The 26,027-nt window shown below is 52.4% G+C and overlaps 1 protein-coding gene across 2 annotated transcripts in view; it reads right to left on the bottom strand.

The window, feature by feature from the left end:
• LOC111142581 (cap binding complex dependent translation initiation factor) overlaps positions 1-26,027 on the bottom strand; it is a 210,050-nt gene that overhangs the window by 12,707 nt on the left and 171,316 nt on the right. The gene's annotated exons all lie outside the window — the stretch shown is intronic.

The following is a 26,027-nucleotide window of genomic DNA, read 5'->3' as shown; positions in this document are numbered from 1 at the left end:
TTTTGAGACTCAGCTGAGATCAGTCTGTGAAGGAGCTTTGAGAAGGGCAAAACTTGATCTAAACGCAAGGTGTGATTACTGTTATTAAATCTGGTCCTTTATAAACACATATTTTCCCTGAAGATCTTGGCACACTCTTTATGTACCATTCCATTTACCCTCGTGACACTGTGGAGACAGGGAGAGGCCACGGCATTGTTATCTCTACTGAACAGAGAAACTGAGGCCCAGTAGTCAAGTGGCTTGCACAAACTGAGCAGCAAGGCTGAGAAGAACTAGAAGGTGTTCAAGAGTCCTGGATCAGCACCCTTTTTCTTGGAGAATTATTTTAATCTCTCTCACATTTGCTACTGCTTATTTTGGTGGCTGGAGCTCATCATTCTTAATTTGGTTGACCAGCGACAAGAATCAACCTGGGCCTTCACAAAACTGAATGGATTTTACATATTTGTTTGCATTAGGCATCATCAAACCATTCATCCACACATCTGTCCACTGTACCTGTCCGCACACCCATTTACTTACTCACCAACTCATTAGTACTCTGTTCACCCAACTTTGCAATCATCCATCTACCAACACATCCATTTATCCATCCATCCATTCTTCTGCCTACCCACACATGTATCCAACCTTCCATCTACCACCGATTCTTGCATCCATCTATCTACCCACCCACCTACCCATCCATCCATCCATCCATCCATCCATCCATCCATCCAACCATCCATCCATCCATCGATCCATCCATCCATCCATCCATCCATCCATCCATCCATCCATCCATGGTTCTACCTAGATATCCTTTCAACAACAATCATGGAACACCTACTATGTGTTAAACATTGTATAATTACAGGGATAACAAGAAGAATAAGACCTCCTGCCTCCAAGTAGGGGGAAATCAAGAGATCGTGCTAGGTATATGGGGTTGAAGCAGGGGATGGAATGATGATGGAGAACCTGCCAGGCATACGGTGTAAGAAGCAGCATATGGTAGATGCACAAAAGCAAAAAAAAAGAAAAAAGAAAAAAGAAAAAAAAGTCTGAACTAGCAGAGTGCACTGGTGAATAACAAGTATTTCAAGATGCTAACATATATAGTGCTGGGGGTTGGGGGGTGGAGAGAACATGATGACAAAGAAGGCAAGGGCCACAACCTGAAGGGCTCTGGCTGCCATGATACTGTGTTTTGATTTTATCCTAAAGGATGGGAAAGCCACCGGGAGATTTTAAACTGGAGAGTGCATTTTGGAAGGATCCCTTCTAGCACAGTGTGGTGAACAGACCAGAGCTGGTAGAGTGGTGGGGGGCTGCAGGTGAGTGGACGGTGGGGGGCTGCAGGTGAGCGGACAGTGAGGAGGATGCCGTGAGAAATTGCACTGCCTTCAGCCAAGGCGGGAGAAAGGGGAGGATATATGTTTAGGAGGCAGAAGAGAAGGTGAGGAGAAGGATAATGTAGAAGCTGGATAATCCCCAGGTTTGGGGTTTGCCCAACTGGATGAATGGGGGTGCCATCAATGATCATAGGAAGGCATGAGGAGTTGGTTTGGGGGGATGTGAAAGAGTTCAGCATCAGAAATATCGAGTTCATAGTTCTGGGGATGATCGGGGAAGATGACTCATGGGAGACAGGTGATCCATGATCATCAGTGCCAGGTCAAGGCCATAGGTGTTAGTGGGATGAGCTGGGGGAAGACCAAGATGAGAAGACGGTAAGGGCTCCAAACCTGGAAAGGGTGGGGAAGGAGGAGGAACTCCCAAAGGAGAACGAGGACAGTCAGAGAGCTAAGAGGAATGGGAGGAAGTGATGCCACGGAAGCCAAGAAAGCTCTAAGAAGTACAAGGTCAGCAGTGTCAAATGCTTGAGAGGCCAAGTAAGATGAACAATGACCAGGGCCCCCTGGATCTGGTGATTAGGGCGACCTTTGCCATGATGACTTCAGAGCAGGGGCAGGGACAGACGGAGGGCTGGATCATATAGGATTGGAGAGGGAGGCTGGAAGTAGAGACAACAAGAGTACACCATTTCTTTCATTTTCTTTGTGGGTTTCCATTCTTTTTTCTCTCTCTCCCCATTTCTCCCCTCCCTCCCTTCCTTTCTTTCTTTTTCCCTCCTTCCTCTCCCTCTCCTCTCTTTTTGAACTTGCCTACAGAAGAGAAAAAGGGCAGGATCCCATGCCAGGGTCAAGGGAGTGGTTGTCGAGGTGTGAGAGGCAGGTGGAATGCAGGAGAGGGGCTCATTGCAGGCGAGGAGGACCCAAGCGCAGAGCTTCGCCTTCAGTAAGGGAAGTGATATGGCTCCATATCCTCTGAAATGGACCAGGGGCGAGGCCGGCTGTAGACAGAGGCACACGTATGTGTGGATGCTCACGCAGCCCAGCCGGTCAGGACAACTACGAAATCAGTGCCGTTCTACGTTCCCCACTTATTATCAGTGCTCTGTGCTGGCCTGCATTTTAGCCAGCCCCAGGAGAGGGGGATTTGCCCCAAATATCACTCTTCCACTAGCCTAATGAGGAGCCCTGGTATGGCGCCTATGATCAGATGTCAAGGAAATTCATGGTTCTGACCTGGACTTGAGTCCAAGCTTGCGCCCTGTGGTCTGGCTGTCAGCCCTCCTCACTAAGGCGGGCAGGCACCCGAACTGCGGAGCAGGCGCCCTGGAGGGAATAATTAGCCTCCTTCCTGCAGAGCTTGCAAACCTCCTCGTACAAAGTAGCCACAGCAAATGTCACATGGGGGAATGCTCCATCCCACAACTGGCCCTAGGGGGTGGAAACGTAATCTGGGGCTCAGAGCAGACACTGAATCCTGCAGACACTGGAGCCAGAGGATGGGGCCACGGCTCCAGTGGCTCCTCTTGGGAGCCAAACCCTGGCTAGTGGCCCACTCAGGACGCAAGTTCTGCTCACAGAGTCCCTGCAGCCCGTAAGTTCCCAGGACCCTGGGTCAGGGTTCGAAACCACAGGGACATTGGCCATGGCTGCTATCAACAACACCCAGCTTCTACTTTAGTGCCCCCTCTTTTCCCTTCTAGAAGACTTGCCTGTCCTCTCTGTGGCTCCTTTTGCGTTCACTTCCCGGACATCCATCTCTCCTAAAGGATGACTGGAAAATGCCTGAGGCAGCTCTGAGGTTTTACCTTTCCAGAAGGGGGTCTCCTGAGGACCGACCAATGCCTTCTGGGGCCTCAGTCATCACCTGGCTTACCTTTTTTGGAATGTCTGCTCTGAAGGCAAAACCCTGCACTGTGTGTACACTTTAAGATCCGTTTTATCCTTTTACGAGTTTATCTGAGTTAGCGATCTTCACGTACAGCTCCGGAAACTGAGGCATGGCGAGTGGGGTGACTTCCCAAGAGCCCACAGGTAATGGAAAACCAGGATTTGAAGCCATGTCTTACCCACAGTCAAATGACATAACCACAGTCCCACCAGTAAGGCCCACACAAATGAGTCTGGTGGGGTGCAGTCAGCAAAAAGTGGGGTGTGTCTCAGATGGTTCTGGTTTTCACTTGCCATCCCAAAGTAAGTAGTAAGTGTCCCTTTTGCTCCCAAAAGGGCCCTGATGTGGATGGTATATTATACAGTCACCTAGACAAGGGAAGGGGTGCTGATGGGTTGGGCACCCCCCAGATTACCGGCTGACCGCCAGCCTCTTCCGCTTCCCCCCTTGTGCTCAGCACCCCTATTTATCAAGTGAGTGAGGGAGTGCTCCTGCCCAGCTCTGAGGGGTTCAGCCGGCAGGGTGGGGAGAAGGACTCTGACGATGACAAAGGGTCCTGCTCCCAGCAAGGTGGCTGTCATTGCGGGGGACACCTGCTGTGGGGCCTCACCTGAGCCTGCCAGCACTAACTGCTCCCCAAGGACAGAGCTGGGAATAAGACGGAGTTGTGACAATGGACGCCCTGTCCGCTGCTCTCTGCTGGAGCATGGGGGCCCTGGGGAGAGCCATTGGAGGACAGGCAGATGGAAAAGCAGTTATTCTGGAAGCTTCCCCAGGGGAACTTGGCCAAGAATGCCTGGCCTGGAGGCACTGGGCGTCAGGTGGCACCTGGGACCTTCACCCCCTCCACGGTACCCTACCCCTCTGAAAGAATGGCTGCGTTTTGTGTCTGACTCAGCACAAAACGTCTCCCAGAGACAGGAGGAGGGGTTTGGGCTGGCCGGGGGCGGGGGCAGGCCTGGGGTCGGGGCCGTGGGCTGATGCCTTTCTTGCAGCCCCATCTCTGAACTCACAGATCTTTCCTGGTGCCCACCAGGCTGGGACCCCCGGCAGGCACAAGAAGAGGGCCATCAGCTCTTAGCTTCACCTCCCCCTGGCCCCTTGACTCCAGCCCCCCCAACCTCCACCCACCTGAGGCCTGGACTTGACCTTGGTGGCTTGTTGGAGGCGGGGGTGGGTGTGATAAGCGTCTTGGTGGGGGGACCTAGCAGCCTGCAAAGGCATTTTCCGCTCTCTAAAGTAAACAATCAAACAGGAAATTAATCGAGAAACCCACATCAACGGAAGGTTCAGGTTGTGATTTTCACAGCCCCAGAGCCAGGAAATTCAAAGTTAGAGTTCCCATAGCAACTTGCTGGTAGAATCAGCTGCCAGCACGCTGGGCTGGAATGAGACCCTGAGGGGTCAACTAGGCCAGCCCCCTGCCTCTAGGAAGCATAGCCCAACGTCAAGTCTGAAAGTCCCGGGGTCCGCTGCTCTTCTGAGTGGGCCAGCAGGCCTGGAAAGGAGTTAGGAGTTGCAAAGCCAGGCTCTCTATCTTAGTCCTCACAGCAGTGAGCCTGGTAAACCGGGCGACCAGTGGCTAGCTCAGGGCTCAGTTTTCTCTCTTCCCATATCCTGACCGTCATTCCCGTATTCTAGGAAATGAGAACGGTACTCAGGCCTGCCACTCAAGGGAGGGCCCGTGCCATGCATGCTGACTCTTACTCATGCTTCCCATTCTGTATTCTCTTCTGTCCTGTCACGGCCCCCCACATTCATCCCAACCACCTCAGAACCTTGTCCTTGCCCTCTGCCACCCTCTCCCCCACTGTTTTCCCTCCAAGAAACATCTCAATCGATGGACGGTTCCAAGAGCTCTCAGAGCGGCCACCAAGGTGGCTCTGTTTAGTGGTTGCTGGTCTTCATCTGCACCACCTCCCCTTTCTGGACCAAATCTATACTATTTTAACATCAGGGCAATGCCCATGGACTGCTTCCCGGACCGACAACCAGGTAGCTTATATCGGCACGGGAGGCCAGTCCTCCCCCTTCAAGTATGTGGGGGGTTGTGTGTCTTGGGTGGGGTTTTCTTTTGTGTGTGACTCCCGAGGAGTCCCTGCCTGGCAGGAAAGGAGATAAGGGCGTTGGAGCTCAACTGAGAAGGAAACAGTCTGGAATCCTTCCCCGAGAGTCACCCTGCCTTCCCACCCGAGATGGCCACCAGTGGCCTTCTCCATGTGGCTGCGTGGCCCAGGCCCGGTACCCTCGTGATGAGGCTAGCAGAGGCAGGCGCAGGCGCTCCCCGGGCACCAGGCCTGCGGCAGAGGGTGCCTGGCCCGCCCGCCCGCCTGGCCCTGGAGCCAGTGCTGTGAACTGAGCAAAGCAGTGGAAAGAGAGAAGTGGCGCCTGCTGGAAAGCAGACAGAGCGCCTCCTTGATTTCCTGACAGGCCTAGCCGCATGCCAGGGGCTGATGGGCCAGCTCCGAGTGCCCGGCCTTGCTTGTGAAACAATCCCTTCCTCCTCTGGGTCAGCTTTCCCGGCGGTCGAGCCACTGTCCAGCCGCCTGAGGCCCTGAGCGAGGCCTCCCCTCACTCCTGCCGCCTTCCTGCCTTCTTCCAAGTCTCAGCACTGAAGCCGGTGGGCAGGCCGGGGAAGACGGGACGCCCTCCTGGCAGGGCGAGCTCGTGCCTTCCCTGAAGCCAGCTCAAGACATGCAATGAGGAAGACGGGGTGGTGGGAGGTCACGGGATTCTCTGCTGGTTTCAGCAGCCCCAGGGGGACTCTGGAGGAGGGGGCCCTGTCACAGAGGGCGACCCTCCAGCTTCAGAGGAGAGGTGTCCGTGTGCAGAATGCGGGGGCTGCTGCAGCTCTCCACCCCTCACCCTTCCCCGCCCCCACCCTGCCCTCCCCACTGTTCTCTGTAGCACCGGGTTCTCTGAAGGGCCTTGCCAGCGGCCCACCCTCCCTTGAGCCTCGGGAGAAACTCACGGTATGCTGAGTCAACCAGGCTTCCCGTCCACCCATCTCAGACTGCACAGGGTATGTGAGTGGGGGAGGGCACAGGTAACCAGCCAGGGGGCTCAAGGAGCTGGAGAAGGGCCACACTGGCCCCCTCTGCTACCAAGCATGGAAATTCTGAAGAAACTTTTGCTGAACACATGTCTTCTTCAGTGTCATAATCTTGGCGTGTGGTATTTAAGAAGACATGCCCGCTGGAGCCTGGTTACCAGACAGAGGAGCCAGTCTTCCGGCGTGGGGGTGGAGGGAGGAGTCTGAGGCCACACCGCAGGGACTGGGCTGGAGGTCTGTCCCCGGGGTGAGGAAGCGTAGCTGGTTCTGCGGTGGGTTTGGGTGTGAGGCGGTAACCAAGCACCAACCGGGCAGGGACAGCTAGGCCTGGGACAAGCTTAAGCAGAGAACAATAGGGCTGTGCTAAAGGCATAATTAGCATTTGTACTCGGAGCGGCAGCCACCCCATAGAGGGACAGACAGGCCCGGGCTGAGAAAAGGGCCTGGGGCTGCCTGCGGACGGCAGAAAGGATTCGCTAAGGACTCTCTGCCAAGTCTGAGGCTGGAGATAAGAGTATTTAATTGGCACCTGGAAGTTTGTTCGGCTTTGGAGTCTTACCCTTAGCAGAATATAAACTGTAATAATGGGGCAACTCTTTCTAAGTTGAGATGATCTTTTCGGAGGAGTGCGCATGCGCATCAGAATTCTGTATTCTGTGCGCACTTAACCAGTTCACCTGAGGGGGCTGGAATGGGGTTAAAGGGCTTATTGGAGGCTCAGACACTCCGCCCAGGCCATGCCCACCCCTGTGGCCCTGCCCCCCTCTCCTCGCCTTCACAGACCTCTAGGCCAGCCAACGCCATCGGTTCACAGGCCTGTGAACGTGTCTTGTTCTTAAGTGCGGGGACGGTGAGGAGCAAACCCCACCTTAGCTCCACTTACTGGACCCCTGGAGACTGATCACAAGACCTGCCTCCTCTAAGAAGCTTTCCCTGACCTCCTCCTCTAACTTCCACAACCGGAAGCGTCGCTGTTCATAGAAGCGTCGCTGTTCATAGGCTGGGGGCAACTATTGGTTCTCGCTAGTTCTAGGTCTAGTCTAGGGTCTAACAAGACTAGCTTTTCCTCACACAGGACCTTGTGCCCAGCATCCCCAGTGTGTGCTGGTTGGAGCCAACCCACTCGGAAGGGCCCCTCTGTTCCCTAGCGTGGAGCCCGCCCAGCAGCATGGGCCCAGAGCACGGCAGGTCCTGCCCCTCCTCTAGGGAGTCTGAAGGGACAAGTGTTTCATTCACCCACTCATTCCTTTGTCAGGAGGCACGAGTCCTACCCTCATGGGTCTACTGGTAGAGCAGGGAAGACAGACGTCACACCAGCAGATCAGTGATGGGAACCAAGGCTGTAAGGCGAGGCTGCCTATGTTCTAATCACCCCCAGCCCCAAGGCTGCACAGTTAACTTCTCTGTGCCTCAGTTTCCTCCTCTGGAAAGTGGGGGTAGGGTTAAATGAGATCATCTGGGACCCATATTAGAATAGTACCTTGCACACAGTGCGCATGCTCCATCCCTGGCAGTTGGTCTTACCAAGTGGGAGGCATGGGACCCAGAACGGAGGTGCTGAGGGGGTGGGTGGGGGGTGGGAAGGACTGTCCTCCCCTGTGTGGGGAGAGGAGCTCAGTGAAGTCCTGGGGAGATAGCTCTGAGCAGACTCTTTAAGGTCGAGCTAGGGAAAGAGTGGGGCCAGGAGAAGGAGCAGAAAGAACATTCCAGGCAATGAGAAAGGTCACCCTCAAGAATCCTGCGAGCCTGGAGGAGTACAGAGAGAGGAGGGGAGCCCTGTTGGAAGGCCGGTGGGCTCATTCAGGTGAAAGGGGACCTTGGCCTACACGAGCTGTGGACAGGCAGAAACGTGGTGGCCAGACCTGGGGACCAGGGAAGAGCTGCTGCCCCTAGACCCTGCGGATTCATGGGGTGGAGGGCGGTGCTGAGAGTCAGGGATGGCCTCAGGCTTTCTGTTGTCACAGGCTGCAGGATGGCGGCACCCTCTGGGAGGAGACGGGTTCCATTAGGATGCTCTGAGTTTGAGAGGGGTCTAGGGAGGCCAGGGGGGAAGCGTCAGGCGGATGTATTCAGGCCTGGAGATGCAGATCTAGTTGGTGCAGGTTGAGCTGGGGGGCTGTGGCTGCCCTGGGAAGCTGCGACCGACATAGGCTTTGGGACCTGCACCACGGCCCCTGTTTCCTGGCTTACCACCAGCTATGGTCACCTGTCCTTTGGTAAATCAACTTCTCCAGGCCTCTGGATAAGAGGACACCAAATGAAGTTTTGGAGAAGGCCTTAAAGGTGAACATGGTCCCAGAGCAAAGGCTCCTACATTAAACTTTGAGAAAAACATACACCAGACATGTAAAAATTACACGGAATTCAACTTTCGGCGTCGATCAATAAAGTTTTGTGAGAACGCAGTCACCTAATTAGCTTACATGTCACCAGCCACTGCCGTGGCGTCGAGGACTGAGCCAGCCTCTGAACTCGGCAATGAGGGGATTTCAACGCGGACCGCGCTGCTGGCCTGAGGGGGCAGAAATGATCCAGAAAGACACACGTGGGGAGACCCCCTCTTCCGAAACCTCTGGCTCCACAGGGCAGAGGGAAATGGGGCAGTTCCCGGAGGGGAGTGTGGGGTCAGGGGAAGGTTTTTCCCTCCTCAGGGGGGTTTGGTGGTTTGCTGAGAAGAAACCACCAGAGAGTGGGAAGCATGGGACGTGGCGGAGCGAAGGAACCCGTTGGAGGGAAGCCGGCAGGAAGGGCAGGGATGGGACAGGCAGCCCTCCGCGAGCAGCGGTGGCCTAAGCCAGAGCCACTGCCCTCGTGGACACAGACCATGGCAGGTCCATCGCAGCTGTGAAGAGGCCGGAGGCAGCCCGTGGGGCCTTGTGAGAGAATTAAAGGAAGCAAAAGTTATGTTACGCCAATTCAGATGAGCAGTTTGGGACCAAAAGAAAGGTACTTAAATCTGGCCTTCAGGTGATTTTAACACCCGACTCTCCTATTCGTGTTTACACATAAAGTACTCTTTCTTCAAGCGATGTGCTCATGTCAGTCCAACGTGATACAGAAAGATCCCCGAGTGGGGTGATTTTATATTGCATTTCTACTTTTCTCAGTGGAACCTTTTTGGGAGAAAACGTTCGACGTATCACACGGGCAGAAAGGTGCACACATCCTAAGTCTGCCGTTTGGGTGAATTTTCGCATGGGGTACGCTCGCGCTACCAGAGGCCTGACTGAGAGCTGGAACCTTGGAGAACCCCCCAGGCTTCTTGTGCTCCTTCCTCTCACTAGCCCTCCCCTAGGGTTGCCACAGTCCTGCTTAGCACCACAGCTCAGTGTTACCCATTGGAAACCCCCCACCCCCAGGCCTTTACATTCGAAGCAAACACACTGACCCGCAGGGTAGTTCCTGCGAGGCCCCTCGCTCACCTGGGGGTCACTTTGAGACCCCACACGGTCCTTGGCTGCTCTATTCTGGGGTTTCGTTCATAGGACATCGTTTGATTCTGGGACGGGTGGGACAGGTGGGCTAGTCACGGGTTTTAAGGCTGAAGACATGGCAGTTTGGAACCGAATTAGGCGATGTTCAGTGTGCCCCTGGCCATATGTCAAGGGGAGGGAGCTGATTCTCAGACCCAAGAATCTATCCCCAAAGTTTGGTGCTGTCTTATGCATTGTGTTTGGAGACACGTGTCCCTTAGCTTTTTTGGAATGTGGGCGTCTTTGAAGATCTGATGGAAACTTTGGCACCTCTCCCAGGAAAACGTACACGTACACACGTTCACAGACATCTACATCCAATTTTTGTGAGCTCCTAGACTTTGAAGTCCTCCCAGGGATCCCAGATACACACCTTTGACATGGCCTTACACAGTCCAACCTAAATCAGCATTAAAAGTGTCACAGAAGTACGGGACAGTGCCTGCCTCCATAAGGACAGTCACACGATCTCATTCATGTGTCATCAAGAGGATCGTATAGCCTTTTTCCGTGCCTGTCGGGCTGTGGCTGGGGAGCGCTGTGGTTAAGGCACTAAGCCAGGGCGGCCAATAAAGATACCGTAAATGTTCTATACTATGTGCCAGACAGTTGACAGATGCGATCCCCAGTCTTTATGGCAATCCTGCTGTTTCCCATTTGACTGATGGAAAAACCGAGGCTCAAGGAGGTTTGGTATCTTGCCTCAGGTCCTAGCTAGTACTGACAGCGTTGGATTTGAAATCATGTTAGTCTGATGTCTGAGTCTCCTTTCATTTTCTCTTCTCACAGAGGGGCCTTTCAGCTTCCCTCCCAGCCTTCTCTGCTCTGTGGATCCCCAAAGCTGACAAGGTGGTCAGGAGGGAACCGTCTGGCAGCACGGGGATGCCTCAGTGCACGCTGTCACCACTCATGGGAAATGACTCACTGGAGCCCTGCCACTTTGGGACACCAGGGGACACATACACACTTCCTGTGGCTCAGCGAGCGCCTTGGGCAGTATGAGCAGGCAGGGTAGATCTCTGGGGGTGGGCAGAGATAGAAAACCAGCCAGTTCCCCACCCAGGGATAGAGAACCCTCCCTCTGGATTCACATGACAGAGCTAGGGCACCTCTGGGTCTCCGTTTTGTCGTCGGGAACATGGGGGTGGGGTTCAGACTCGGTCAGGCCTACCAGTGTGTGGACCTCCTACAGCAGCAGCAGCAGCGCCCAAGAAATTGCAAATTCTCTTTTCGGACAGCGATGCCTCGATTTTTTTTTTTTTTTAAGATTTTTATTTATTTATTTGACAGAGAGAGATCACAAGTAGACAGAGAGGCAGGCAGAGAGAGAGAGAGAGAGAGAGGGAAGCAGGCTCCCTGCCGAGCAGAGAGCCCGATGCGGGACTCGATCCTAGGACCCTGAGATCATGACCTGAGCCGAAGGCAGCGGCTTAACCCACTGAGCCACCCAGGCGCCCCAGATGCCTCGATTTTTAATGAGCACTGAGAACCACAGATCTAGATCAGGGGTCCGTAAGCTACAGCCCATCGGCCAAATCTGGTCCACAGCCTCCTTTTTATGGGGCCTGTGAGCTAAGAACAGTTTTTACATTTTTAAATAGCTGGGGGGAAAAAAAGCAAATGAATAATAATACTCTGTGACACATAAAAATGCTATAAAATTCAAATTTCAGTGTCCATAAATAAGGTTTTGTTGGAGCGCAGCCACGCACGTTCATTTACATACTGTCCAGGGCGGCTTTTGCATCAGGAAGGCAGAACTGAGCGCTTTCCACAGAAACTGCTCTCGGGGCTTCGCACGGCTGCTCAGGACTGCACAAATCACAGGGATGTGGTTAAACTCCATTTAGCCTATTGGCCTGCAAAGCTAAAATATTTACTATCTGGCCTTTTATAGAAGTTTGCTAACCTCTGATCCATGGAGAGAGTGAAGGGGACAGAGGAGGTGGGAGGTGGGAGGGAGGGGAGAGGGGAGGGAAGGAGGACTAGTGTAAGAGCTTGGGATACTTTCTGTGGGGGGAAAAAGGGAGCTGTCAGTCCTCAACTGTGCTGTGCTGGGTCAGCCCTGGGGATCCTTTACACAATTGCTTTGAGGGTGGCCTGGAAGGCCCCTCTGATGAAAATCCCAAATTCCACCTCTAGTGTGGGGGCTCGTAATGAGAAGCCCCCAGAGGACAGGCTCTGGGATTTTCTGCAAGCTTTAATGTCTGTGGATATTTTCTGGGGAGATGGTTCATTGAGGGGGGGGGTGTCAGTAATCTCCCCGACTTCTACAAACCCCTGAACCTCTTTTTTTTTTCCCCCTTTGGGGCACACATTTTTCTCTTCCAAGCTCTCCTTTCAAAATCTGAAAGTCCCGGGACGGGTAATACCCTCCACACACATCCCTCCTACCTAGGAAAGGAGTGGGTGTTACCTGATGGCGCCCCGAAGGCCTCAGGAAAGTCCTGGGAGTCTGAGGCAGGGTGCGGGTGGGGTGGGGGGGGGGTGGGGGAGGGCAGACACACTGAGGTGGGGAAGACCTTGGTCATCAGGAAAAGGGCCTCTTTCCTAGAAGGCTGAAAGCACCCCCATACCGCCCGGATTTCCCCACACTCTAGAACTCTCTCCTTGCCATCAGCAAGAGGCCAAAAGGGCTTCTGGCCGGTGGGGATATCAGTAGCCACCCTCGCGGGTGGGGACCTCCACTCCCCAGAACCCATTAGGCCTCCCGCCTGGGGCACTACCCAGGCAAGTCTCAGCTCTGGCCCTGGGATTCCAGGTATTTCCCCAGCCAGCCCCACCTCATCTAATTGCTTTCCAGTCAGCTAATCCTTGGCCCACGCCCTCAGCTCCAGCCAGGCAAGCCACCTCAGTGTGGCCAGCAGGAGCTTCTGAGACTTCCCATGGCCCGCGTCCAAGCCTGGGGCAGCCGCTCAACTCCCCTTGCCCAAACCACATCCTCCTTGCTGTTCTCCACACCTCAAACTCTCCTCTGACTAACATTTCCAAACCAAGCAGAGCATGGTCCAGTCCGGACCCAAAGCGGCAGACTAATTCATTCCCTACTGCCCCTCCTTTCCCCCCTACCCCTGCCCCAGACTGGCCATATCCAGTCTATCAGGGAAGAACAATTAGCAAAAAGTGGAGTTGGACCTACTGTTCAATTCCCAGAGCTAATTGTTTTAAGCAGGGCTTCGGCCTTAATTATGGGATAATTAGTTAGTGAATGTGTGTTTGTATTTCCACAAGTGTGTTTGCATTTCCTAAGTCTGGCTTTTAACCCTGGGAAGCCAGATTCAGCACATACTTTTATGTTTCAATACCTCTGAGTAAGGGACAAGGTCTTAATTATAGAAATGGAAGTCCTGAGAACAACAGTGTAATCAAAAGGCCAATGCAAGAATGAGCTAATTGTGCCTTCCACGGACTGGCCCATTGTGAGGAGGAGCGGGCAGCTGCCTGCACCCCCTCCCGGGTCTGCGGACTTTGCTGGGAGCTTTGTGGCACAGTCTGCCACCCCCTGCCAGGGAGTCCCCCCCGCACTGTGCTGTTTGTCTCTCTCGCCCTTTCTGTCCTCGCCTGCCGCTCTCCTCACCTTTCCTCATTCGGGGGTCCAAAGGATTGCCTTTGCACATGCCACCAGGGAGCCCCAGCCAACCACCCAACACCCGCATGCTGGCCGTTTGATTTCGATTTTAGCTCACGTTTTCTTCTGCTTCTGGGTGCTCAGCAAGGGAAGCTAGGAAAAATACTTTAGAGACTTTGGGGATCCATCTACTTTAGGAATCCAGAACAGTTCCCCAAAGCCTGAGGGTTCTAGAAGCCAGCTTCCAGACCTGTGATGTCCAGTACAGGAGCCACTAGCCACACACAGTCTTGAAATGTGTCTACTCCAAATGGAGAGTTGCTTTGAGTATAAAATACACAGTGGCTTTCAAAGACTGAGCACAAGAAACACGAAGATAAAAAAAAAAACTCGCACTTTTAAATATTGATGTTGAGATGGTCATTCTTTGGCTACGCTGGATAATATAAAAGATATTAATTTCACCAGTTCCTTTTTTTTTTTTTTTTTTAATGCAGCTATTAGCAAGTGTGTGGTGACACAGAGGCTCATATTATAATGTACTGGACATGTTGCTCCCTCGCTGGGATTGTGCCCAGGTCCTTAAGGACAGAGGCTGCCATTGTCCTCAATGTTTGTGATTTCGGTTGTCCCCTCCCAGCTCCTGTGCCATGTTCTCACCTTCTTCCTGACCCTCCCAGAACTCTCCTGAGCTCTGTGCATCCTCGTTACTCCTTTCCCTCCTCAAGGGAGAGGCAGGAGAGGAAGGCCCTGTTGCTCGGCCCACGTCTTCCAGTCCAGCTGAAGGCCGGCGTGGAACACAAAGGATGCCCCCCTCAGTGTCCCTCCACAACCCTTTCCCCATGGCTCTTGATCTGTGAAGCTGTGTTGCAAGCCCACCCTGACTTCTTGTGATTGTGGGTCATGGGATTCTGACTCGGGACAGACTAGTTCAACCTCATAGGCCTGGCGGATCGAAGTCAAGAAATGACAGCTTAAATTAGAGCAGAGCTAAGCGTAGGGACAGAACGCAGTCGGCTTCACCGGTTGAAGGCAGTTCTCCCCATTTTGCTCCAAGTGTGAGCACAGGTTGCTTCCTTTGAGTTTGATTTAGGGGGGAGCATTTCTCTTCTTCTCCCACTCTGAGCTCATGTGCGAACACCCCTCCCAGCCAGCCCCCACCTTGCCTCTTCAAGGATTCTGGATTCCTCTGACCTCTGAGAGGCAATCCCAGAAGAACTCTAGAAGGGTGCCTACTGTCTCCGGCTTTGCTCAGTCTAGACATTCCATTTCATTAATTTGTTCAGTATTTACTGAGCACCTTCTCTGTGTCGGGCACTGTTCTAGTCGCTGGGGATACTGCAATGAGGAGGACAGACACATACCTTGCCTTTAGAGAGCTTCCATGCTAACTGGGGAGAGAAAAAAACACATGGACACAGAACACTCTAAGGTAGAACCAGATCCTGTAAGGGCTACAGAGAAAGAGAAAGCAGGCTGCGGCGGTGGTGGGTGAGGGCCAACCGAGGACCCACATCCAGCTGAGACCTGGAAGGGTGCCCGGAGGAAGGCCATTCTCCCACAAGGAAAGGCAAGGGCAAAGGCCCTGACAGGTACTTTACTGTGTTCCTTCACAGTTTTGCTTCTTAAGAAGCACTTGGTTTATATGATATAAATTTGCTGCTGAATGATCCCATAGCTTCATTTCATGTCTCTTTTGTGAGTCCTCCTACAGGGAAGGGAGGAAGTCAACTTGTAATTAGCAAATCGGGACTAAATCCCCTTTAATCCTCAATCTCAATAAGGAGCTGAGGGCCAGAGAGGAGAAGATGCCCGAATTCGTGGGGCTCTGAAGTGGGCCTTCTTCCCTGGCACCCTTTTTGGTCAGTTACAAGAACGGTCAATCCTGGAAGTTTCTCCTCTCAGGGCCTGGTCCAGGCTATCTGTAACCTACTAATCATTGCTGCTGGTGGTGATCACGGAGCCCTCAACAGGGAACAAAAGACAGGAGAAGAGCGTGTTCCTGTGTCTGGCCCCGATGGACAAGTGCTGCCCTACACATTATTTACATTGGACGGTGGGACAGCAGCCCATGGGGACAGCATCAACAACTAAAGTTAATCAGTGGATCTGTGAGCCAGCAGGTTAAGGAAGATCGGTGTGGGTCCTGGGGGGGCTGCATGCGACTTGTGCACCGGCTCCCAGTACTGGGTGCTTTGCTTTCCCCCTTCTCCCCAGCAGACAGCAGCTCTGGGAAGGGAGGGACAACCACACGCTCAAGAAGCCAGCCCCACACTTGTTGCTCCTATGGCTGGGTACAGGGTACCCGGCATGAAATCTGCGCAGGGCTGGGCTGTGCAAACCATGGGGAGGCACTGGGATGGGGGAGGGGGGCACTCAGAGGCCAGGATTCCGTGGGCCACCTACCTGAAGTTACCTTTGGCCCTCTGTCAACCCCATAGCGCCTGCATTCTTATTTTCTAAATGTGTGGGTCACTCCTCCTCTCTCCCAGCCAATCCCCGCCCTGGAACCTACACGCGGAGGAAGTGCCCCAGACTATCTGCCCTCTAGCCCTGAAGCTGACTAGCAGAATCTGCTATCAGCCCATTGGGAAACCGCCCCTGGGGGTGGGAGGAGAGGGTGCGAGGAAGGTATCTTACTTAAAGGGGGAAAAAAAAAAAAGCCCAAAGGATTTAAAAACGTAGACAGATGCATGTGTGTATGTATAGATGTGTGCAGACAGATTTATCCTCCGCCGTCCACTCGCCAGTTTAGAAAAAGTCCGCACCCCCACACCCTCCCCGCCGAGGCCTCACCCCGCCCGGTCCCCGCCCGCCTTCTGCGCGCCTCTGCAGAAAGCAGGGGCCTCTTGAAGTTCAGACATTAATTACTGAGTTAGAATATTTTTCGGAATTACAGGCATGGCCCCAGGAGATAAGAGGAAAGAGGCGGAGAGCGCCGAGGGGCGGGGCCGCGGGGGCGGGGCTGGAGACGGGGGGCGGGGCGGCCTCCGGGAGAGGCCCGCTCCCCAGCCTGCAAGGCCAGGCGCCCCCTGCAGGCGGCGCGGAGAGCGCCAGCCGCATTCCGTACTCCCGCCCTGGGCCGGCCCGAGGGGGCGTCCGCAGGAGGGAGGGGGCATCCGCTGGAGGGGACGGGCCGCGCCGAGCGGCTGCTCTCCCTCTTACCTCCCCTCCCCACCCGAGGCCTTCCACGTGGGATTCCTGCTAGAAGACGGTTATGTTAATTAAAACCGTTTTCAATGAAGAGGAGCTAGACCCAATCAGTCCCCTTCTGTAATTAGGAGGATTGGTGGCGCTGACTCCCTGGGAGGGAACCGGAAGGGCTGGCAGCAACCCAACCTCACTTTTAAAGAATGCCGAAAATCTGATGTTTATTAAAAACCGCTCCCACCTATATATGTAAGGCTAGCTCATTCTCAGGCAGGGATCTCTACATTTTAGAGAAAATACCCAAAGCTTGCAACGCCACCGCCTTCCAAACGGGAACTGAAAAGAGGTCTTGCCGAAGCCATGCTGAGATGGGTTTGGAAATCTCTTGAGTTTTAAGACTGTTTAAAAACGGTTCTGGCGTGGAGACTGGTTTCCCTTTGGAAACCAGTGTCTGGTGGAAGCTGGTATTTTTATAACTCCAGGCTCTCTATCAGATCCTGTGTTACCATGGTTGCTAAGGGGAACACTGGCTTCGAATTTCACATTTCAGTTTGCAGAGTCTGGCTAAGGAAGTAGAACAGTTAAAGGGTGGGGGCTGGGGAAGGGGTCGGGATTGGTGGCTGGGGTGGGGGGCAGACCCGGCTTTTATCTTGGGGTGGGGGCGGTGGTCAAGGATCCCCAGCCTCTGGGAGGCCTGCCAGCGTGGGCGGGTGTGTGGGTGCGGGGGTGTGCGCTGGGGGTGTCTGAGCCGGTCAGGGGCATCACACCACAGAGTGTCTTGGCTGCCAACTGGAAGGGGGGGGGGCGACAGCTTTGGAGGGGACAAAACTGTGGGGAGTTATTTCAGCAGAGGTTACAGGAATGGTTGCTTAAGCGGAGGTATTCATAGCAGCAGCTGCTGGACCCAGAGGAACTGCGGCTAAACCAGTGCCCAGGGGCTGTGTACCTGCCCCAGGAAGGCTGCATTCTCGGAGGAACATTCCAGGCAGGGTCTATGCCGAAGACGGGCTGGAATAAACTGTTCATGGAGAAAGGGTCTCCTGAATTTTCAAGGTTCCTTCCAGCCTTTCACTTCCTGCTTAGTCTTTTTGAGTGACTGGTAACGGTAAGGAATTAAAGGTTCAAGGACTTGAACAGTTCACCGCTGAGATGCCCTTATCAGATCTCCTTGTCTTGTGTGCTTCTGGACTCCCACCTTCCTGCTTCCAGGCTCACCTGATTTTGAGCACTGCACTATGCACTGAGTTCCCCGAGTGTCCATCTGGCTAGGGAGAGCCCAGATTTACCTGATTTTATTTCAACATATTCTCTCTGGAAGTGTGTCTAGGAGACCTTTCAGTTCAACAAGGAAGTAGCATTTTTCTCAGTGTTCATTGAATGAATACACAAACTCTCTTTCATGCCCTCCATGGCGTTACTCTCTGGCTTGGAAACTTTGGTATCATTTTGCCTGTACCGGGATGCCTCTGCTGGGAGCCAGCGCCAGCCGCGGGCTTACCCATCAGACCTGACACAGACAGGCCACCTCATTCTGGCCTGATGCCTCTGTTTATTTTTCTTCCCGGGGGTCTTTCTCCTTCCTCACCAGGCCAGTACCCGTCCTGAATCCCTAGCTCCCCTCCCCTTCACTCCCATCAGCAACCCGCACCTCTAAACTCCCCCTACCCTTGCGTTGGCACAACCCACCATAAATGTTCACAGCTGCGTGATTTCTGTGGATTCTCTCACCAAGTGGGTTGTCAGCCTTTTGGGGGAATATTACAACTTCTATGCTCTCCTTCTAGAACAACTAGGAAACTCTGCAGTTCGATAAGAGAAGTAGCATTGTCTCAGACCCAGTCACAGCTTCCCGAAGCAGCGGAGCGTCCTGAGCAAACTATAGTTGGGGTTCCATGATAGATGAGAGGATGAAATGATTCAAAACAACCGAGAAGAGGTCATTAGGCATTAATATGACCACCTGGCAAAGGGTGTGTCCAGAGAACAGGCATCTGCAGCCCCGTATGGATGCTGGTTGCAGAGGATGTTACGGGAGGAATAACTCAGGGCAGGCTGGGGCAGTGGGTGGGGATGCTGGGGCTGTGGTGGGAAGTGAACCTGGCCTTGAAGGTGGGTGAGAGTCAGGCAGGAGGAGGAGGAAGATGGCGCTCAGGCAGGAGGAATGCAAGAGGCCTTCTGTTGCACCTGCATCGGGAGCACTGTGGCTAGAGCCTCAGAGGATTCCTGTGAAGTTCTCCAGGAAAGGGGGGTTGTGTTTGATCGTGGGGGGCCGTGGCGCCCAGTGAGGAGAACGGACATTACTCTCTGGGGCTGTCTGTGGGGTGATGCTTCTCTGAAGCAGTGCCTGGGACACGGTTGGCTTCCGACAGCAATGCACGACAGTGTAGCCAGCTGTCTGAGGGGCTGTCATGCACCACTTGCTTTCATTTTAAGCCTTAAACCTGCAGGGTAAGGATTAGTCCCATATCCCTGTGTTACAGATAGCAAGTTGAGGTCTGGAAACATTAAAGAATCGGGGGAGCCCCACAGCTGGGATTGGCAGAGCCAGGATTCAAACTAACAGCCAGGGAGGTTCTTCCGGTTGTGCTCTTCCCACAGTGCTCTCTGGCTCTCAATGGCTGCTCACTGAATGCACCTAAGATACAGCTACTCGCGTTTCCTAACCCTGGCTGCACACTGGAGTCACACGGAGAAATGAATTTTCTTTTTCCCTCTCAAACCCCATCCCCAGAAAGTTTGATTTCATTGGTTCAAATGGGTTTGGGGGATGGTCTGAGAATTTGTACTTTATAAAAAGCTTCCCAAGGCAAAGGGTCAGGAGTCCCGGGGTTGCATGGAAAATAATTTCAAATCTCTCCGCTCCCCATTAGGGTCCATCGGTATCCTGGGCGCAGGTGACCTTGACCTCTTCTGGCCACCATGGGCCGTGCCCTGGCCCCATCTCCTGCTCTCGGGAAGGGAGGAATAGTCCCGCTGGAAAGGTACCTCTGAAGAATGTTCTGCTTGACTCTCTTAGCCCTGTGAAATAGCAGAGGATCTCCACCCACACCCACTTCATCTCAGTCTTTTCCGAGGTCAGATTTCCCCTGGAGCCAAAACAATGTGAGCAATTGAATGCACGCTCACGCAAAAAGTTAAAAAAGTGGCTCTCTCATTGTTGCACGGAGCAATTTCATTTCCTGAGAAGCCTGACTTGCTGCCCTCTGTGTCCTCCTCCCCAGCCTGTGCCTGCCGGCCTCTACCAGGAGCCCAACCAGTTGCATCCTTGAGGGGGGTGTGCCCATCAGAGACACCCCTCAGAGGCACCTGCCCCCTCCCTGCCCTTCCTCTGGAAAAGGCAGGGAGGGGGCGGGGAGGTTTCTGGAGCCTGGAGGGAAGGAGAGCAAGGGAGCCAACCATAGGGAGGGTGTCAGAGGGAGGTGCAGAGGGATGATTCCTGGCACAGGGCACCCCTCTCCCTTTCTCCTTTCCTCCACTCTTGTCCCTGGCTTTGGCTGCCAGACTCAGAAGAGTGCAGGAGACTGGGAATCATGGGTAGAGATGGGCTGGGGGCATTAGAGGCAGAAAGGATGAGGGGGAGCAGGTAGAAACAGCCCCCTAGTGCACAGGGAACGTCTGCTCAAAGGAAACAGGTGTAAGGGGTTAAAAGCCACTCTAGCATTCCCTGCCAGAGGAATTTTTGACAAAGCTCTTGAAGAAAGGCATCCAAAGAAAAATGTTCAGTGGTATCTTGGCAAGATCACCACTGGGTCACAGAGGTGACAGAGGAGCGAAGGGGCCAAGAGCGTTGCAGGGTCAGGAAAACGGCGGTCCCCTACTGCCGGCCCCAACCCCAACCAATTAAATGGTTGGCAAGTGGGCTCCCGCTGAGATGGGAGATGATGGCACCCTTAGCTCTGGCCACAAACACTAATTATACCCTCCTGTGGGGGGCCCATGCAGTCATAGTTTGGCTGGGGGCCTGGGCAAGATGAAGGGGTCCTTACAGCGCTACTGGAAGACAGCTGATGGGATGTTTTACTGTTTCTTTGTGACTTCTTTGATTTCTTTCATTAACATTTTTCAGTTTTCAGGGTACAAGTCTTTTACTTCCTTAGTTTATTCTTAAGTATTTTACTCTTTCTCATGCTACTGTAAAGTGACTTGTTTTTCTAATTTCCTTTTCACGTAGTTTGTTTTCAGGGTAGAGAAATGCGGTTGATTTTCGTATGTTGATTTTTGTATCCAGAAACTTTACTGAGTTCATTTATTGGTTCTAATGTTTCTGGGGTTTTTTTTGGTGGAGTCTTTAGGGTTTTCTATATATAAGATCACATCATCTGCAAACAGACAATTTTGCTTCTTCCTTTTCAATTTGGATGTCTTTTATTTCTTTTTTCTTGCCTAATTGCTCTGGCTAGGACTCCTAATACTATGTTAAGAGGGAGTGATAAGAGTGGACACCCTTGTCTTGTTCCTGGTCTTGGATTGGAAGACTTGATACTCTTAAAATGTCCATACCACCCAAAGCGACCCACACATTCAGTGCAATTCTTATCAAAATCACAATGGCATTTTTTAAAGAAATAGAACTGACAATTCTAAAATTCATAGAGAGTCAAGAAGGATTCATATAGCCAAAACAATCCTGAAGCAATTTGAAAAAGAACAAATCAGGATGCACCACACATCCTAATTTCAAAATATATTCCAAGGCTACGGTAATTAAAACATCCATATAGACCAATGCGACAGAATTGAGAGCCCAGAAATAAATCCGTGCACATATGATCGACCAGTCTTCGACAAAGCGCCAAGAACACACATTGGGGAAAGGACGACGGTCTCTTTAACGAAAGGTGCTGGGAAAACTGGATATCTACTGGCCAAAGAATGAAACTGGACTCCTAGGTTATATCATACACAAAGACATCAACTTAAAATGGATGAACACTTAAGACCTAAAGCTATAACTTCTCAAAGAAAGTGCTTCACGACACATTGGTCTTGGCAGTGATTTCATGAATATGAAAGCAAAAAGCACAAAAGTGAAACAGACAATCGGAACTACACTACATCAAATGAAAATTTTTCTGCACAGCCAAAACAAAGCAAAACAAAACAAAAGCCAAACAAAACCCCACAAAACAACACCACCAAAAAACAGAGTGAAAGGCAACTCACAGAATGGGAGAAAATATTTGCAAACCATACATCTGATAATGGGTTAATTTTAAAAATATATAAGGAACTCCTACAACCCAATAAGCAGAAAACTAATAACTGCATTGAAAAAAATGAGCGAAGGACTTAAATGGACATTTTTCCAGAGAGGACATACACATGGCCTACAGGTATATGAAAAGACGCTCAATGTCAGTTATCATCAGGGAAATGCAAATCAAAACCACGTCACGTCTGTTAGGATGACCATTATTATTTGGAAAAAAAAAAAGACAAGTGTTAGCAAGGACGGGGAGAAATAGTTGCTCTGAAAGACAATAAGTAGGGAGCTTCCTTAAAAAGTTAAAAATAGAACCCTATTATCCAGCAATCGCACTTCTGAGAATTTATCTAAAAGAACTGAAATCAAGATCTTCAAGAGGTATGAGCACTCCCGTGTTCAATGTAGCTCTATTCACAGCAGCCAAGATGTGAGAACGACCTAGAAGCCCATGAACAGAGCAGAGATTAAAAAGTGTGGTATATCCATTCACTCACCCTTGAACAACGTGGGGTTTAGCAGCGCCGACCCCTGTGCCGTTGAAAATCCGTATGTAATTTTTGTCTCCCCCAAAACATAACTAATAGCCTCTGGTTGTCCAGAAGCCTTACCAATGACATCAGCAGTCAATTAATGCATATTTTGTATATATATGTATTATATCCTGTATTCTTACAATAAAGTCCACTGGTGGAACTATCACTAAGAAAACCATAAGGTGGAGAAAATACATTTACAGCACTGGATCGTAAAAACTCCGCATCTAAGCGACCCCCCCAGTTCAGACCCATGTTGATCGGGGGTCGACGGTACCATTCCACTTTATAAGAGAAGGGAATTCTGCCATATGGGACAACACAGAGGACTCTGGAAGATATTATGCCAAGTGCAATAAACTAGTCACAGAAGGTCAAATACTGCATATTTCCACTTATCTTTCAAATCGTCAGACTTATAGAGGCAAAGAACAGAGGTGACTGCCAGAGGCTAGGGCCAGGGGGGTAATGTCAGTGGCTAAAAACTGGACACAAGATTTCTGTTATGTCAGATGAATAAATTTCAGGGATTCACTAATGACATGGTACCTAGAGGTAACAATATTGTCCTGTATACTTAAAAATCTGTTAAGAGGATAGATCTCATATTAAGTGTTCTTATGATAATAAAATTTTATAAATACTAAAAAAATAAAGAAAAGGGGGGCGCCTGCTTGGCTCAGTGGGTAGAGTGTATGACTCTTGATCTCGGGGTTGTAAGTTCGAGCCCCATGTTGGGTGTAGTGATTACTTAAAAGAATGAAATCTTTTAAAAAAAAGTTAAAAAGAGCTCGCGAAGCAAATACGAGCGGCAAACAGGAGGGCAAGGAGACTCCTGCCCCTTGCAGGCACCGAAAATAGTCTTCAATCACTTTGAAAACCCTCTTGGCAGAGCCACTGGTATTGAAACAATAAAAAGGCTCACTGAAAATTATTCTCCATCCCTCAAAGAAAGGTCTGATCGGCACAAGTTATTTATGGCAGAAGTGGAATCAATTATCTGATGACCTATTTGGCTTCTTCTGCGTAGTAGGCGCTGGGCTACGGACTAAAGAAACAGAAAGGTGCTTCACGAGGCGCGAGCAGAGCAGTCAGGAGCAGGGACTCCAGCACTCAGACCTGGATTCCCATATGCATTCTGCTGTGTGGCCCTGAGCAAACTGCCTGACCTCTCTGTTCTCCCGCAGCTGGGGATGATCATCTTCAGGGTGGTGTCCGAGTTCAGAGAGAAAAGAATACATGATGGGCTTTGGTCAATGCCTTCCAGAGTGTGTTGTTATCATTATAAAATACTAAATAAATGCCAAATTACCAAATACTAAAATACGAAGATGCCGTCGGAAGGCTGGAGTTGTCAGGGCCGAGTGCTGCGTCTGGCTCTTGGGAGCTGTCCCTGTGCTCTGCTGGGGGTGGGGGCGGGGAGCTTCCTGGAAGACATGGCTTAGGCTGGGCCCCGGAAGAGGTGTTTTGGCCAGGTAGAGAGAAGACTCCAAGGATGGAGTCCAAGGTCTTGAACAACCAAGGGAACCAGAGAGAACGGTTAATTCAGCTGGGTCAGAGTGTGCAAGGAGATGTCCAGGGGACTCCCGCTAGGGTAGGGTGGCTCTCAGAGCCCCGGGTGGCCCCCAGTCTGGAGGGGCTTTGGAGCCAAGCACGCGCTCGGTCTTAAAGGGGAGTGGAGGCCAGTGAGCCCCACATCCAGTGAGGGTGGCCTCCATGAGCTGAGGACCCTGAGATTGCACTGGGGCTGTGAGGATTTTGTATCTTCTTCTTGAGCTTTTCACACCAAGATGGCCCGTGGGTCTCGTTTGAATCAAGGCCCAGAGGAAAGGGGAGCAGGGGAAGCCAGGGAGGGTGTGCAGAAGCAGAGGGTAGAGTGACCTACAGCTGTAAGAACAGGTAATTAATTGGGTGAGTTCTGGGCTGCTGCTTGGCTGTGGGGGGCCGGAAGGGTGAGTCTGGGCCCGCACTGGGATCTGGACTGAGCAGGAAGGCCTTGGGGCGCAGCTCTGGTCACATCTTATTGGAGGGGCTTGAGACATGACCTGGATGTATCTAGTGGGCAGCTGGAAACACAGGCCTGGGACGCTTCTAGGATTGGGAGGACCCAGGCTAGGGTGGTACGGTGGGCATCTGGGTCAGCCATCTGCTTGGCCCCAGGGGAAAAGTCTAAACTTTTACACCACGGAGAGAGGCAGCAGCAGTAGCTTTGGCTTCTAGAAACTTCTCAGAGCTGACCGAACCTGCTTTGGGAATATCAGTCAGGCCTCAGTGGAAGTGTGTGTGTGTATGACGGGGTGGGTGGGGGAAGGCAGCAACAGGCTCTGAGAATTCAGGTGTCTGTCTCCAGGGAGCTGGGAAAGGCACAGGCTCTCCGTGGGGACTGAGACAATCCCTAGGACACCCCTTTATGATCTCTTCTTAAGGCCCTGTGTAAAGGAAGCTAAGAGCTCTCGATTGGTAGTGGAGCAGCCCCAGGCCAGCTCTGGCACTGACCGGCTAGGTGTCCCAGCGCAGGGCACTCAGCCTCTCTGCCTCTTTAAGACTGGCCCTTGGTCAACCTGGAGGATACTGAGCTCTTGGAGAGCCACCCTGCCCTAGAACAAGTCCCCTGGGCATTTCCTTCCACATTCGGGTGTACTTGTCCTGGTGCACTTAGCACTCCCTCCACACCATGTCTTTCTCCCTGAGCCCCTTCAGAGCAAGCAGCGTGGTCTCCCCCTACAGAGGGGGCACCAGGGCTCAGTGCAGGCGATCTCTCCCCTAGACGGCACATCTGGAACCTGGCAGAGGCAGGACGGGAGCCCAGGGCTGGTTCTTGAATCACCTCACCGTGGGCCTGAGCTCAGCAGAGAGCTCAGCACGCGGGGCCCTGGTTTCCCCTTTTACACGATGGCACAAGCCCTGGATGGACTGTTTGTTCTCTGAGTTTACCGAGAGCACAGACACTTGTGTCTGTGACATTGCCCTGAAAAGTGGAACGCCTCAAACAAGTATGCATGAGGGGACGCTCCCTGCTTCCTGGCACCTCGCGATCTCACATCCGAACGTTCGCGCCACCTCAGGCGGTGTTAGAAGTGTCCTGGCAGCCAGGGGCCAGCGCTCAGCGGTGGCCTTGCCTCCTGTCGGGGAAGCAGGTGATGGCAGCGCCAGGAGGGGCCCAGATCACACGGAGAGAACGTGTTGGGGCAATCCAGGTCACTGCCCTGCCTTGAGCCAGATTGTCAGGGCCACAGGGCAACTCAGGCAGGGATTGGAGGACCCCGAGTGGCCATCATCCAAGAGGGCTGCCTTCAGATCACCGCCCAGGGAGGCAAAAAGTAAAGCAATGACCTCCTGTGGTACTGCGTCCTGAGCTTAGGACGCTTTGAGAGCAACATACTGTCGGAGGAGGCCATTTGCCGATCTGAGAAACAATAATGAATTGATACGCATCTGTTAAGCAGTATGTTGGGCTCAGCGGCAAAGGCCGATGGCTTACGTCTGAGAGAGGTCTGCACACTCTGCTTTCCTCAGCATCCACACAGTGGGGAGCGAGCCCCCTGCTTCTCAGAAATGGATGCTTCAAAACCATCTACAATGACCCTCTCCTTTCTCTTACGTTGCTCTATTATCTTCTTCCTTTGCAAAACACAAAAACGTCCCCTGACTGCACATCTCCCCTTGTAGTCGACAAGCTCCTCTTCCCTGTTGCCTTTCACATAAACACTTCTCCAAAGACCTGTCCACACTCACACCTTCCCGTCTACCGCCTCCCCACAGCCCGGCCACTCCTCCAGCTACACCCTCCCCCTGGGGGATCCCATCTGGTCCCAGC

The sequence above is a fragment of the Enhydra lutris genome, unplaced genomic scaffold, assembly GCF_002288905.1.
Source record: "Enhydra lutris kenyoni isolate GAN:26980312 unplaced genomic scaffold, ASM228890v2 scaffoldscaffold8, whole genome shotgun sequence".
In the NCBI taxonomy this organism is placed as follows: domain Eukaryota; kingdom Metazoa; phylum Chordata; class Mammalia; order Carnivora; family Mustelidae; genus Enhydra; species Enhydra lutris.
This window is presented reverse-complemented; position numbering and strand designations above follow the sequence as displayed.